Source organism: Mustela lutreola, chromosome 7 (assembly GCF_030435805.1).
Source record: "Mustela lutreola isolate mMusLut2 chromosome 7, mMusLut2.pri, whole genome shotgun sequence".
NCBI classification, from domain to species: Eukaryota; Metazoa; Chordata; class Mammalia; order Carnivora; family Mustelidae; genus Mustela; species Mustela lutreola.
In genome coordinates, this window is record NC_081296.1 from 80,888,634 (window position 1) to 80,903,499 (window position 14,866).

General features: G+C 40.4%; 1 long non-coding RNA gene across 1 annotated transcript in view; it reads right to left on the bottom strand.

Annotated features, from left to right (window-relative positions):
- LOC131836379 (uncharacterized) overlaps positions 1 to 14,866 on the bottom strand; it is a 186,271-nt gene that overhangs the window by 70,493 nt on the left and 100,912 nt on the right. The window contains exon 3 of the long non-coding RNA XR_009355591.1: positions 765 to 885. This is a non-coding gene — a long non-coding RNA (uncharacterized LOC131836379). The remainder of the gene's footprint in view (positions 1 to 764; positions 886 to 14,866) is intronic.

Sequence of the window (14,866 nt, forward strand, 5' to 3'; positions counted from 1 at the left end):
CCACTACCACAGGAAACAGTATGGCATTGTCCCCCAACAAGGAAAATTCCATATGGAGCAGCAGTTTCACTTCTAAGTACATAAACAACAGAAACGTGAGCACTTCTGTAACTTCGTTTGTAACAGGCCTAAACTGAAATGACCCCATGTCCATCAACAGTAGAATGTGTAAACCAATGGTGGTCTCGCCATATAATAGCATATTCCACAGACTAAAAAGAAATGAGATGAACATGCACAGTTCTTGAACAAGGAAAGAATGTACAGTCACGGGGCCTCTGTATTTTCTCAAATGTAACACTGAGTCCAATTAGCCAGTCACAGAAGAATACGTATTAGATGATTCCATGTATGTGAAGGTAAAAGAAAATATGCAAAAATGAAACCATAGTGTCTAGGGGCTTACCAAGTGCTTGGATGGTAGAAATAGAAGGAGAAGCAAGGCAGTGGCTGCCATGGCAGTCAGAATACCAAAGGAGTGGTAATGGGGAAAAAGGGTGCATACTGTTTAGGAGGGAAGAGTCATGGGCTTGGCGATGTCTGTTTATTGACCTGGGTGGTGGCTATCTGAGTACTGATCTTGATTATTCATTGTGTTTGCTGTACATTTTTGTTTGGGATTCTCCTCTGTATGAGAGCTGTACTTTACAACTGAAAAGTTAATAAGCTACTTTACCTTAATACCAAAGGATATGCAGATGCCTGGAGTGGACCCACTTACAAAACTCTGGTAGTCATACTTTGTTGTTGTAGTTGTTACTTACGGATTGGTGGACAAAAGCAGTGGCTCTTTATTCTTTTGGCATTGCAGTTGGAGTCACCTTTTGTTCCTCCATCTTTCTGTTGGGACTTTTTAGCACCCATTTGCAGCTAGGAAATCTGGCTCTCAAAGAGAATTCCAGGAGCTGGTTACCTACCTAAGGAAAATCATCCATCCTGACTAAGTTCAGAATATACATTAAGGATTCATGTTGTCTACATGTGGCATTATAATCTATAAATGCTGGGGCGTCTGGGTGGCTCAGTCGGTTAAGCATTGGACTCTTGATCCCAGTCAGGTCTAGATCTCAGGGTCGTGAGTTAGAGCCCCATGTTGGGCTCTGTGTTGGGCATGGAGTCTACTTAAACAAACAAACAAATAAATAGAATCTTTAAATGCTGCTCCAAAGAGTCTGTAAAGAAGCCAAAGCCATCCTCCCAGAGTGGAAGAATAGCTCTGTATCGACCTGGTAGTTTATCGTGATATCACATGGCTGCAAATGTTGATTCTGTTGGTTTACATTGGATCTCAGATCCAGGGCTCTGAGACAACTGACTTTGAAATCAAAATCCCTAAAGATAAAGATGGTAAATCATTCTTAAAGGTTATGGGGCACCTGGGTGGCTCAGTGAGTTCAAGCCTCTACCTTTGGTTCAGGTCATGGTCCCAGGGTCCTGGGATCGAGCCCCTCATTGGGCTCTCTGCTCAGCGGGGAGCCTGCTTCCTCCTCTCTCTCTGCCTGCCTCTCTGCCTACTTGTGATCTCTGTCTGCAAATCTTTAAAAAAAAAAGTTGCATGGTCTAGGATTCTTGGATGTATGGGCTTGCTTTTGTGTTTGCACTGCATGATAAACTGTAGAAAGTAGATATGGAAAAAGAGTGAATTGATTGGTTTAATACTTCTTTCATTAGGAACAACTGACCAAAAAGAAATTCCTCTGTGTCTTTGTTCCGGTCACATCATGTTTATATGGTATTTAAGGGAAACTCCATAAGACAGGACTGTTATCAATTGTTTATACATCTTAACTAATGGCCCGGAATACTTCTTATATTTCACTTTGGGAGAAAGTGATAAATAATAACTGTGAGTCTGCGGGGGCAGATTAGCTCGGGTAAGTTTATAAGCCATCACATTTATGAGCTATTTTATAAAACTCTGAGATGTACTTATGGATTATTTTAAAATAAAATATCCTATTTGTTCTTAAGTAGTATATACAATTTTGTACAGTTCAATTACTAACAGTTCTGTTCTATTGGAGATTTTTCTGTAAAGGTTGAAGTGAGAGTAGGTTAAGAATAGGGTTTCTGGGGTGCCTGGGTGGCACCCCAGTGGGTTAAAGCTCTGCCTTCAGCTCAGGTCATGATCTCAGGGTCCTGGGATCAAACCCCGCAATGGGCTTTCTGCTCAGCAGGGAGCCTGCTTCCTCCTCTCTCTCTGCCTGCCTCTCCAACTACTTGTGATCTCTGTCAAATAAATAAATAAATAGATAAAGAATAGGGTTTCTGGGGGTGCCTGGGTGGCTCAGTTGTTAAGCCTCTGCCTTCAGTTCAGGTCATGATCCCAGGGTCCTGGGATAGAGTTCTGCACTGGGTTCCCTGCTCAGCAGGGAGTTGGCATCTCTTTCTCCCTCTGTCCCTCCCCCCACTCATGTGCACACTCTCTTGCTCTCTCTCTTAAATAGAAAAATCCTTTATAAATAAATAAATAAATAAATAAATGTCTATCCTTCATCCATCCTGCTATCTCTTCAGATAAGGACCTGTTTCCTTTAGGACCTACCTGCTCCAAACAGCCATCTCATCTCCCTCCACCCCAAAGGGGTTGTGGAGGGTAGTGGTGAAGGCCTGTCTGAGTCTGAGCTCCAGGGCTGCTCCACCTGTCCATCTTACACCTCACCCTGCCAAACATGTGTTTGGTACTGAGAGTGACAACTGCTCCACAACAGGCAGGGAGGTTCACAGGCTGGATGGCTCCAGGAAGAGGAAGTGAGGGTGTGTGTGAAAGGAAAAAGGGAGGGTGGGAATGTCTCCAAACTTCAGTTCTGTTCCTGAATGGCTTACCCTAGCTGCAGGTCCTAATCAAAGGCTCTCTTTGCTTCCTTCTCTTCTGCGGCTGACTCTTCCTGGGGGCGAGCCATCACATCCCCCACAGCAGCCAGCAAAATGAACAGGAGCCACGATCTCCCCCTCTCCAAATAGCCCCTGCCTTCCTATCCTGACCTGGGGCTCCTATCAGATGAACACTGGGAATACTGTGGTCACAACATTTGGGGGTGAAGATACCTCAATCTTAAGCTTCTTCTTGTCCTTCTTGCCAGAAGTGAGGTCAAATATTCCATTATGATTTGGGATCAGAGGCAAAAGACTAGCCCAGTTTGTGCCAGATCAGTCAAAATGCATAGCTGGTTGACAAGTCCCATGTTTAAGGAAGACATTTTACTCACTTTTACTAGTATAACTTTAACAATTGCAGCTAAATCTTACATGTAGTCAAATGAAGATACCAACTTTTAAAAATTGTAGGTGCTGTGACATTTCTAAATTCTTTCAATAGGGATACATTTTAAAATGTTTTCAGGTCAGATGCCTGGTTAAATATAAGACTGATTATCATGAACCTAACATACCATTTGGGGCTGAAATTAGATATTTAACAATGCTCACATTTTCTTAAACAAAATAGAAACATATCATTCAAAAATATATACTTATTTGTGGAGAAAATGGAACAAACACTTGAAGCAGAACTTTTCTGGGAAATCTGGGTCATATAGTTGTATATTTTTTAGAGGATTCAGGTTACATCAGCAGAACCCAAATTGTCTAAGAACGGAGTGTTTCCACTTTGCTTTATGCTGGGCAAACCCAAGTGCTTCTGCTGTTCTGGGCTAAGGTAAAGCTGATGATGGTTTGGCTTCAAGGGCAAAAGAAATGTACATTCTTTACCAGCTACTAAAAATTCAAACTCATTGTATCACTTTTAGTTAGTAGTGCTTTTATTTACTTTGATTTTTTATTTTATTTTATTTTATTTTTTTTGGAGAGAGAGAGAGAGAAAGAAAATGAGCGGGAGGAGGGACAGAGGGAGAGAGAGAATCTTAAGCAGGCTTCATGCCTAGCACAGAGCCCAACTCACGACCCTGAGATCATGTCCTGAGTTGAAATCAAGAACTGGATGCTTAACCCACTGAGCTACCCAGGTGTGCCTAATTAGTAGTGCTTTTAAATGGAACATCCATAAATAAGAATAAGACAATTTTTCAACACAGGTAGTTGTTGTATTCATTAGGGCCTGGATTCTTATTAATTCACAGAGCCATTACCATTTAGTTTCTATTGAGAACCAAGTAAGTACCAAGTACTACCATGAGGTTTGGGGAAATGGAATACAAACTAGTTCCTGACCTCACTGTGCACCCAATATAGGAGGTAAACAGATATCTTGGTACATCAGAGCATGGTTGGTGCTGTAACTGAGGAGTAAACTGGGTTTGGAGGCTAAGCACGTAAGAGGAGTACCACCTCCTAGTCCAGGTGGGACAAGAAGAGCTGGAAGCTAAAATGCACCAGCCTTCAGCCAGGGAAACAAGACCGAGAAATGGCATTCTTTTTATTTTCTTTATAATTTTTTATTTTTTATTAACATATAATGTATTATTAGCCCCAGGGGTACAGGTCTGTGAATCGCCAGATTTATACACTTCATAGCACATACCTTCCCCAATGTCCATAACCCCACCACCCTCTTCCTACCCCCTCCCCCCGGCAACCCTCAGTTTTGTGAGATTAAGAGTCTCTTATGGTTTGTCTCCCTCCTGATCCCATCTTGTTTCATTTATTCTTTCCTACCCCCCCAAGCCTCCCACATTGCCTCTCAACTTCCTCATATCAGGGAGATCATATGATAATTGTCTTTCTCTGATTGACTTATTTCGCTAAGCATAATACCCTCTAGTTTCATTCACGTCATCACAAATGGCAAGATTTCAGAGAAATGGCATTCTTGACAGAGGAAACATCATTTGTGAAATCATGAGACATTTATGGAACTTGCTTTGGTATCTCTGGGGCTCAGACACAGTGAAAAAAGACTGGTAGGAAATAAAGATACAGTTAAGAGCGAAGGCCAGAGCAAGAGATCCCTCAATGTCAAGCCAGGGATGCTGGAGCCAGTCTTGAGGACAATGAAGAGCCAATGGAGGGTTTTTCTTATCCTTGTTTTCTGAATGAGACAACCCTCTGTGGCTCCTAGTTTTATGCAAGGAGCTCAGATTGAGTTCTTGGCCATGTCCAGGCCTGAAACATGACCTTCTGTTACATAGGGTTGTTAAAACTCCAGCCTCTATGTTTCTAGACTCTCCAGTCCCTCATCATTGAGTATCTACTTTGTGTTTGGCACCTCACTGGGTAATGTTGATAGAAGATTTAATATGAAAAGTAAATTGATTAATGTAGTATTCTGCTATAATGAATAAACTCCAAAACTGCAGTCATTTGATACCAGGGTCAACATCCTACCACCCACAGGCCAAATCCAAACTCTCCCTGTTTTCTATAGATATTTATGGAATGTGGCTGTGCTCATGTATTTACGTAGCATCAATGGCTGCTTTCACACCACTATGTTAGAGTTGAGGGGCTATAGCAGAGACCACATAGCCTGCAAAACCTAAATATTTACTCTCTGGCCCTTTACAGAAAAGGGCTGCTGACCCTGGACTTAATAAGATAGAAGTTTATTTCTCTTTTATGGAAAAGCCAATTAGAGGCAGAGAGTAGTTCTTCTCCACAGAATCACTCAGAGATCAATGGGGCTGATGGAAGCCCTCCCACCTTCAACATGTGACTTCCAAGCTAATGCTTACACTGACATCTGGGAAGCCAAGACAGGATGGGGGGTGTGGAGGATGATACGGGAAGGTTTTATGGACCCTCCCCTGAGAGGTGTTTCTGGGGTGAGGCTGACTCAACCTGGAAAGGGAAGAAGTTTTCACTTGGAATAGATTCCAGAATTTTTATTGTTATATTGGACTGAACCAGTAAATTACTAAGATGAGACTATACTGTGACTGAAGGGGACTAGCAGGCTTTTCCTGCCTACAAGGAATCCCATCCAGTTGCAGGGCTGTTCTGTTGTCAGGAGCCCCACCTTGAGACCAGCACAGCTTCTGGAAGCTAGCAGTCTCTATAGCCACAGTAGTGGCAACATGAAGAATATGCTCAGTGCTTATTTCATTTACTTCTTCCATGAAATCTTGAGTGGGGTCCTCTGATTAGCAGAGCATATGCCTATGTTCTAGTGTGGGGGCGGCAAGGATATCATTTTGGGGCTAGAGACTTGGGGTTGGAGGGGTGTGGACTCAATGGTTGGAAATTCTCCAAACATTAGAAGAGTCTTCAAAAGTTGCCAGGTAGCTAGAAGATGTGTAGTGGTCCAAGTTTTAACATGAGTTTAAAAAGTAAGATATGGAATATGCTGGAGACAGTTGGTATAGTACCAGATCACTGGTTCTACACTTAATAAGTAGTGACCTTGGGCAAGTTATTGAACTTCTTTGTGTCTCAGTCTTTTAATCTATCCAATGGGGGTCTGAGCTAAGTAATCCCTAATGTCCTGTCTTCAAAAGGAAAGAGCTGTACATGTACTTTTCAGACACTTTTAAGCCACTCAGAACTTAAGGAAGGGCTTGTGTCCTTCCACAAGTTTTGAGCGTGGAAAGAGTACTTGGAGACTGATGTAGAAATGGGGACAACTTCATCAAAGATCAGTCTAATCTCAGAGAATACCATACAACACTAAATGATGAGGACTAACTGAACTCTGATTTGCACTTTGAGATGTCACTTGATTGGCATTTGGACATATCTTTGCTGCACTGTCTCTTCCACTCACTCCTGGAGAGGATGGTGATGGTGAACTCACTGAAGACAGAAGCAAACTGAAGCTTGCTGAGCTTGGTTTCCTTCTGCTTCCTTCCCCTACCTCCCAGCTTCTCTCATTCTCTCCTACTTCCCAGGAGACCTCTGTTCCCTCAGGTAGTTTTAGCTGTTGATTGCTAGAAACCCAGAATTATATGACATTTCACCTTCAAAGATTATTTTAAAGCAGTATAGCAGAATTCCTTAGGAATTGGGGCAAGTGCTCCCAGAAATGTTAGTGACATCTCAGAATGGGCTGATGTTTGGCTTTTGTTTTTGTTTTTATTTTATTTTATTTTTTTTAAAGATTTTATTTATTTGTCAGAGACAGAGAGAGCGAGCGAGCATAGGCAGACAGAGAGGCAGGCAGAGGCAGAGGGAGAAGCAGGCTCTCTGCCGAGCAAGGAGCCTGATGTGGGACTCGATCCCAGGACCCTGGGATCATGACCTGAGCCGAAGGCAGCTGCTTAACCAACTGAGCCACCCAGGCGTCCCTGTTTTTATTTTTAAAATAAAATAAAATCATGTTGTACTTTCCTGGTTCTAGAACAGTCCCCTGAGGTCAACAGTGGAGACACCCAATGGTCCCTGAGTCTCTGGACAGGAGGGAACTTGTATCTCAGACTGATGTGGTAAATGTATTACTAATGTGCAGTCCCAGCCTCCTTCCTGTACCTTCAATTTCCCACTTTCACTGTGGATCTAGAGGAGAAAATGTGATGAGTGTACAAGGGTAGGACACAAGCGACTAAGATATACTTTTAATGATTAGGATGAATTTTGATGTTCTGATTAAGGATGAGATGTCAAAATAATTTTTCCCATCAAATCAGTTCACCAGCAGTGTGCGATACAGCAGAGAAGTAATATTGTGGAGTATGCAAAAAGCCTCCTAAGAGGGTGTAAGTCCATTTTAGAAAAGACTGAATTCAAGGGGCAACTAGGTGTCTCAGTCAGTTGAGCATCTACCTTCGGCTCAGGTCATGATCTCTAAGGTCCTGGGATAGAGACGCAACCCCCTCCCCACACTCATGCTCTCTCTGTCTCTCTCAAATCAATGAAAAAAAATCTTTTCGAAAAAAGATTGAATTCAAATAATTTAGTGGCAAGTGGGGACCTTAGAATTGTAAGTACTCAAAGATGAACTTAGCAAACCACTTTTCCTGATGAAAGTAACTGTAGTTATGTTAAATGCATTTCCAATGAATAGAAATGTAGCAGTATCATCTAAGATATCATGTCCACAGGAAAGTAATGGGAAATAGAAATCCAAGGCTCCATAGTTCATTGGGCTCAAATTATTTCTACATTTTCTGTACTTCCAATGAAAGGATCTTGGATAACAAGAAAGAGAAACTTGGTGAATTTGGGGTTTGCAAAGTACGAACAAATTCATATGCTGGGAGCATCCTTAAATACAAAGTAAATAGGACCATCAGGGGCTGGTACTTTCTCTGAAGTCTACTTTTCTTTAAAAGAATTTATCATATGACTCTAACCAATGGAAAAAGATATGTCATTGACAACGTCCTCAAGAAGATTCCTACAAGAAATATAGTATCTGGTTTCATAACCCCCACTCTGCTGACTGATCACAGAAGAAAAGCCAGATCTGAAGTCTAAACATAGAAAAAACATATACTTATTAAAGACATTTGTCAAACAACTCTAATAGGGAGATAAAATATGGGAAAGGTGGGGTAAGTCTTTCCACACTCATAAAACCGGCCCTGGTGCTCCCCAAGGCTTCTGTTACCCAGACCCTTCTGGCTGGTCAGTCAGTGCTTCTGTCAGTCCCTGCCCAGTCTCAACCATTCCCATTTTACCTCCCACATCTCCACCCTGCCAGTCCATGGAAGCATGTGGCCAGCCCTCCCACCATTCTTTACCCCTCCAGTCTGGCTCAGCCACCAGCCAGGGCCTCTAGGATCTGAAAAGATCACTAGTCCAGGATTAAGATCTAGGACTTGACCTGAACCCCACATAGGTAGGTAAGATCCTGTTGCTGGTGGATAGATATCCCAAGTCACAATCATGTGACCCATGAAACAATGAAAACAATCAGGATAATCCCCACTGATGAACGTCTCCCTCTCCCCACAAATGCCATGGCAATGACATGACCTGACCTGACTCACACCTGTATTTGCTGTTCTTTGCACACTCTACTTTAAACACTGGGCTGAACTTTCAGAGTCCTCTTTGGGTAGTTTCATCATGTCAATAATTTACCCACCATTGTCTTCTAATTATATCTGATGCATTTTGCGGGTTTAATGAAGAATTTCTCAAAGACTGTGGAGCAGGGAGATCTGCAACAGATTCTACCTGCTCCCTGTTTAGCTACAGTTGTTTACCACCTTCACGAAAGGAGAAACCTATAAATCCTCTGCCCTGTTTGAAAAACGGATTAAATGGCCCAGCTGCCCACGTCATTCCAGATTGAGCCAAACAGGTGTCAGCTGGTACTCATTAAAATAAGGCCTCCCTATTTGACAATTGCCATTCTATGTAGTTTCTTTCTATTAAAAAATCATTTGCCAAAAAAAAAAAAAAATCATTTGCCCCCTCTCCCCTTACCCATAATTACAATATTCCAAATTGAAAAGGAATGAAAAAGTAAGAAAATAATTCAAGAGAAGTTGTTAAATTTAGAGACTGAATTTTCAAATAAAAGCGGTTTCCAATGGTGGGGGGAAAAAAACAAACAAAAGGATCAAAATCAATACTCAGAGAAAACATATCATATTTGGAAAAAATTACAGAGAGTATGTCCAAAGTCCCAGGCAAAATCAATAACAAAAGCAACACCATGACAAAGTTTCATAAAAATTTTAAACTAGAATGGGGGAAAGAAAATTCTGCAAGTTTCCAAGCAGAAAAAGTAGGTCATTTTCAAAGAGCAAGATATCAGTCTAGCCTGGGCTTTTTCCACTGCACTAAGCAATGCCAGATAACAATACCATGACATCTTCCATGGAAGGGATAAGCTGCAGCTCAAGAATAATGGGCCACATCAAGCCACTTGTATGGGGAGGCACCAGAGAGAGGTTTTCAGACATTCCCAGTCTCAAAAAATGTGGCAGCCAGGGGCTTTTTTTTTTTTTTTTTAAAGATTGCTCAAAGCTACAATATATATAGTGTATAAGGTTAAAATTAGAGAAAGAAGTTTGAATGGATAATGACTAAAAAAATGAACCCATGATAATTATTGATACCAACTATTGTTAAAGAAGGATACCAGTGGGAGGGTTATTTCTGATACCAGTGTGATTATTTGAAATAAAGTAAGCACAGAAAGCATAAAAGAAACATGAAAGAGGGGGGAAAAGTGAGAAATATAAAATTTAATTATAATTTGAAATTAGAGTAGGGAGTAAGAAGTGCACACAAAGAGCAGTATCCTTTCTCTTCCATACAGGAGATCAGAGTAGGGTTTTTTTTAAGGAAAAGAGACTTAGAGTGCTTAATAGGATGTTAAGATATCGAACCCATATGATTTTAAAGTAGGGATTTTTGCTCTTCCAAACCATATTGAAAGATAAAGGGAAAAACAGAGTCCATATAACTAAAGAGACAATAAAGATACCTGCTATACTTCAAAAGGATTAAGGCCAAGTATACCAAATATACTAGATTTAATATAAATAACTAACACTCACCATTTACAGGTTACCTCTACCTAAATCACAAGCAAAATTAACATGCCAAAAGGCTAGAGCTAGAAAGGTTGGTCCAAAAAAGGTCATTTCAAAACAATAAAGAAAATTAAAATGGTGAAAAAAGAAATTAAAGTTGGTAAAATTAATAACCCATCATAGAGTTGAGAATAAACTGATTAAGCATGATAGAAAGTTTCAATAATAATAGCTACCAATATCCAATTACATGGAAGTGTAAGACAGGAGATGTTACGAATATGAGAAATTTTGGGGTGCATGAGTGGCCCAGTTGGTTAAGCAACTGACCCTTGGTTTCAGCTTAGGTCATGATCTCAGAGTCCTGGGACTGAGACCTGTGTTGGGCTCCACGCTCAGCATAGAATCTGTTTGTCCCTCTCCCTCTGCTCCTCCCCAACTCTCTCTGTCTCTCTCATAAATAAATAAATAAATAAAGTCTTAAAAATAATTTCCCATTCTATATTCTCCTTCATCCTATAGTAAACTGAAACAAGCTCAGCAAAGACTGTATCTTGCTTTCATTGGTCTGTTGTAGGCCTTTTCTGTGATTCTATGGACAGAAACTAATTCTATGAATAAAATGTATATTCTTGACTGTTAATATTTCTGCAAACTTGTATGCTAGCTCAATACTGTTGTAATGGGAGGAGGTGGACACACAGAAAGACCACAATGGAGTCACATTGACCAAAGATGGTTAATCTTGATGTAAACTATTAAAAACATCATCGCTCAGATAATATTCACCAGGCTTTTGGAGAACTGGGTATTTCTATGAACTCTGGTTTAGTTTAGTGTAATGGCCAAAGTGACTATCAAGGTTACATAGAAATCTCTTTTGTGCATCATTATATAGGTACTAATTTTCTCATTTTGGTTAATATTGAGGTGACCGGAAAAACAGCATCAATCATTCATAGTTTTTTGTTTGGGGGGCTTTTTGGGGGTGGGGTAGGAGAATAATAGATTCTCACAGGAACAACCCCATTCCATTGACGGAGAATAGAAATTCTGCAAAAGAATGACCCTGCTCCTCAAATAAGAAACTTTAATTTGAAAAAGTCAAAGGCCCTGAAACCCATCATTTATGCAGCTTTGAGGCGTGCTCTGGAGGAAGCAGGGTGAACACAGAGGGCCCTCCAGGTTCTGCAAAACAAAGAGCTGGGGCTGGCATGGCTTGGGACTAAGGCACAGATGCTCCAATCAGGGAAATGTTCTGCCTATGAATATTCGTTTAGGCTCTAAAGTCTTAGAATGAATGTCTGTCCTGGGAGGCATGTGTGTGAGGGGGTGGTTAACATTAATGAGAAGATAGGCCTCAGTGTGGACAGGCCTTGGGGGAGAAAGCTCTACTAGACATTTCTACTAGAAATTATTTACACGGAATAAACAGCCTTTGCAAAGTGAGCTGTGCGGTTATTACTGGGTCTTACTGATATGGGGACAGAGGGAGTTCAACCACTAGAGCCAGCTTTCTAACAAAAATTAAAAATCCAGGGGCACCTGGGTGGCTTCGTCATCGTTAAGCATCTGCCTTGGGCTCCGGTCATGATCCCACAGTCTCCCTACTCAGCAGGAAGCCTGCTTCTTCCTCTCCCACTCCCACTGCTTGTGTTCCTCTCTCTCACTGTGTATCCCTCTGTCAAATTAAAAAAAAAATTAAAAATTAAAAATCCGGAGGTAATAAAAGACACCACTAAAACAAGCAAACCAGGGCTCCCAAGAGAAATGGTTGATTCTAGGACTGGGATGGGGAAATTATACAATGAGCCTGGACTATCTTACAGGGACAGTAAGTTAGAAAGTGCTAAAAAAAAAAAAAAAAAAGCTGGACTAATTTGAGCAAGAACATAAATGTTGATAGTATTGGATTAGAAGCCATAGAACAAAATAAATGTCCATGAGTCCATATTGATATCAATAAATGACTAAGTTAATAAATAAGGGAAGAAAAACAGAAAAATGCAATTAATAAATGTAGGAGTGAAGAAAACAGAATAATCAGTGAAAAACAGAAAAATGCAATTAATAAATGTAGGAGTGAAGAAAACAGAATAATCAGTAGGCAAGCAGCACAGCAAAGTTGTTGCAGCATGATCTGTTTCTAGATGCTAAAATTAGTGCGCAAGAGTTCTAAGAAAAACTGAATATTTGCATAGTCTCAAAGTACCTCTACACAAGACCATTAGGAATTACAAAGGGAAAAATATTCTCTGGTACTGTACAGAAATCTGGCAAACACCATCTTTTTTTTTTAATATTATTTATTTATTGGAGAGAGAGAGTAAGTGAGAGTAGGATCAAGGGGTGGGGCAGAGGGAGAAGCAGACTCCCCACCAGGCAGGGAGCCTGGCCACATGGGGCTCTAACCCAGGATCTAGAGACCGTGACCTAAACTGATAAGGCAACCAAATGAACCACCCAGGAGCCCTGGCAGACGCCATCTTAACCAAGTGATCAAGGTTAACATCACCAGTAACAAGACATGCTGACATCATACCTCCTGGAAGAGGCTCTGAGAAGGGCACAACATCACTTTCATGGTATTCTTCCTAAAAAGCGTTAACTTCAGCCTACTTACAAGAAAGTCTCAGACAGACTCAAACTGATAGGCATTCTACAAAATCAGTGAACAGTACTCTTCGAAAGTATCAAGGTTGTGAAAGACCAAGAAAGACCGAGGACTTGTTATGGAGTGGAGGACACTGAGCAGACAGAGCAACTAAACGCAGTAAGGGGTTCTGAGTAGAACTTGGGAGGGAAAAATGTGAAATTTGAATAAGTGATACAGTTTCATTAATAGTAGCAATGACAGTTTCTTAGTAGTGATCATTGTACTGTGGTTATGTAAGATGTTAACACGGGGGAAAGCAGGTGTAGGGTATGTGTCAATTCTGTACTAGTTTTGTTGTTTTTCTGAAAACTTGAAGTAATTTCAAATAAAAAGTCAAAATCTAATTGGCTTTTAGAAACAGCATTAATAAATTAAGCACCTACAAATGCGAAGAAAAAGAAATTCAAAGATTTCTAAAAATACTTTTCTATTTCTTATACTTTACATATGTAGTTCTTGAAGGAAATTTATCTTTGTAAAGCTGTAACAAAAAAGAAATTTTGACTGTGGGTTTAATTAAAAGTTTTGGTTACTATAGGAAGTAAATATAAATAACTTTAAAACTTTAATATTGGCTATGTAATTGCACACAAAAAGAGCATGCAATATTCCTAATCGAGATGTCTCCTTGGACAAATTAAACTGATTTGATGATTTTGATTTAAAAGCCGTTCTGTCTTCTCCCTGACTTACATCATGTAAAACTGTTAACACAATATTCTGCTCCATGAAAGTCTTTTCTCATGAAAAGAAGCTTGATTGATTTTAATTTTCTAAATTTCCTCCACTAGTTGCGCTGGTCAAATAAACTAGCATCACTTTATATTCATAAAATGGCAAAATTATGTGTTCAACTAAGTTACTTGTTAATATGTAATGTCCTCCTAAAAAGAGATTAATTTTTATGATTCTACAAATGACTTATGTGTCAACTTAAATTATAGTTTCTGGATCCTGAGTTAATTTTCAGTCCTAAAGCCCAAGTAAATTTGCATTAACTAATAAATAACCTTTGGACAACATAATTTTAATATACCTGTGCTCTTTAATTCTTTACACGGTAGCATCAATCACTGATTTAAAAGGATGTCCACATGTCTTTGGGTTAAAAATACTTGTTTTTGTAATGGACCTTCTGTCACTCAAGTTAGCACTTGAGAGTAATCGTCCCTTACATCTTTCACTTAGATTCCTGACTAGAACGTAAAACGTGTGTGTAACTTGAGATTTTTGAGGTGTGGAGGCTGGACAGACAAGTAATTAAAATAATATGTGATATCGGGAAGCCCATAGGAATGGACTGGAGATTTGGGGGAACAAATTTTGTCTTTTGCCTCATTAGAGTATCAAACTCCTAGAATATGAACATCAAAAGCGTCTCTCCCTGAAAACAGGTGCATGTACCCTGGCACTGGGAGGAAGGTGGTACAGCATTTATGGGATGGCGTTTGGCAATATTTATTCTAAATGGTTTATTGAATGTGCTAGTCATAGTGGGGTCCAAGCTGCGGGGGGGAGGGGGGAACCATGATATTTATTCATGACACTAACTTTCTTCCATGCTATGCTGAATCCCCATTCTCTCCACTGTAATGAAATCTTGGGTAGATGCAATAGCTTCTCTAGCTATTCTCAGGTTTGGTCCAGTTGCATATTAATCTCATCCTGTTTAAACCTTCTCCCCAGCCTCTGGCTCAGTCTCGACTCGGGCTCAGAAACCTGAAGCTCAGGATGGAATCTTGGTCAGCTTTTCACCATTTCCTTCTTGTTCTTTTCCTCGATTTCTTACTGACTCACTCTGTGACCTCTGGCTTCCTGAGGGTTGGTGCTGGGAGACCCAGACAAGCAAAGGTTGGATAAGGTCTTCAGTGGCCAGCATCCAAATGCT